The 1,221-nt window shown below is 38.7% G+C and overlaps 1 protein-coding gene across 2 annotated transcripts in view; it reads right to left on the bottom strand.

Moving 5' to 3' along the window:
- Window positions 1-1,221, bottom strand: part of CASC4 (cancer susceptibility candidate 4) — a 146,509-nt gene that overhangs the window by 89,818 nt on the left and 55,470 nt on the right. The gene's annotated exons all lie outside the window — the stretch shown is intronic.

Raw genomic sequence — 1,221 nt, 5'->3', positions numbered from 1 at the left:
AGCCCAGGAGTTTGAGGTTGCTGTGAGCTAGGCTGACGCCACGGCACTCACTCTAGCCTGGGCAACAAAGCAAGACTCTGTCTCAAAAACAAAAAAAAAAAGAAATTTTATTTTATTGTGGTGCTCATTCGTTATTTTCTCAATCAGTCATTTCTAAAGCATTTACTGAGTACCCACTATGTGCTAGGCCTGGAGATACAAAGTATTTGGTCTTGGTCTGTTAAAATGAATCACAATGAATCACTATAAAGTTTATTTATTTATTCCATCAGTCAGTAAGTCACAAGGAAACATTTATTGAACATCTACTAAGTGAAAGACACTATGTAAGGCCTAGAGATACAGCAATACACAAGAAATAAGAGAAGGATCTCCTTAAAGGATACACATTTTGAAGTCATCAGTATATGCAGTGTAACAAGGTTTGTGAGTGAATATGATTACTCAGGAAGAGAGCAGAATGAGAAGAGAAGAGGATCTCACACAGAAAACTATAAACTGTAACACTTAATAATGAATAGAAGTGAAGCCAGCAGAAGTAAACTGAGAGGAGAAAAACAGGAGAATGTGGTGTCATGGAAGCCAAGAACATAGAGCGCTGGGGAAAATATACTGAGATATCAGGAATAGGAAGAGAAAATGCAGATGAAACAGCAGAAAATGCTGTAGAGAAAATTTGACTGGAAAGGGGAAGGAAGACAACTGTTTTTTAAATGCTGAGGAGCAAGTATAGAGAGAAAGATTGAATATGAGAAGGGCACAGGATTACTAATAGTACGAGGTTTTGAAAAGATGGAGAACATTGGATCCAGAGAACAGGTAGAGAGGCTGGCCCTGGAGAAAGTATGAACCTTCTTTTATCCTAACAAACAGGAAAGACAGATGGGTACAGACATAGGTATGCCTAGAGATTTGGTAGTGAAAGTTGTATTCATCCAATGCTTGGTCAAGCAGGAGACAAGATCACCTGCTGAGCTTGAGGAAGGATAAAGGAAGTTTAAATGAGTGGGGGCAGGGGAAATCTGAGGAGGGCAGAGATTTGAAAGTTGTTGGAAAGGGTATGTTGCCAAGATAAATGTAATTTGCTGCTGAAAACTCAGTTGAGTTTGCTGATCATAAATTTCCACAAGCCTGGTTATATGATTTTCTCCAGCTGTGCTTGAAATAGGCCTGTAAAAGAAAGGATAATGGCAAGAAACTAAAATGAAACAATGGACTACA

Source organism: Propithecus coquereli, unplaced genomic scaffold (genome assembly GCF_000956105.1).
Source record: "Propithecus coquereli isolate 6110/MARCELLA unplaced genomic scaffold, Pcoq_1.0 Scaffold3, whole genome shotgun sequence".
In the NCBI taxonomy this organism is placed as follows: Eukaryota; Metazoa; Chordata; class Mammalia; order Primates; family Indriidae; genus Propithecus; species Propithecus coquereli.
This window is presented reverse-complemented; position numbering and strand designations above follow the sequence as displayed.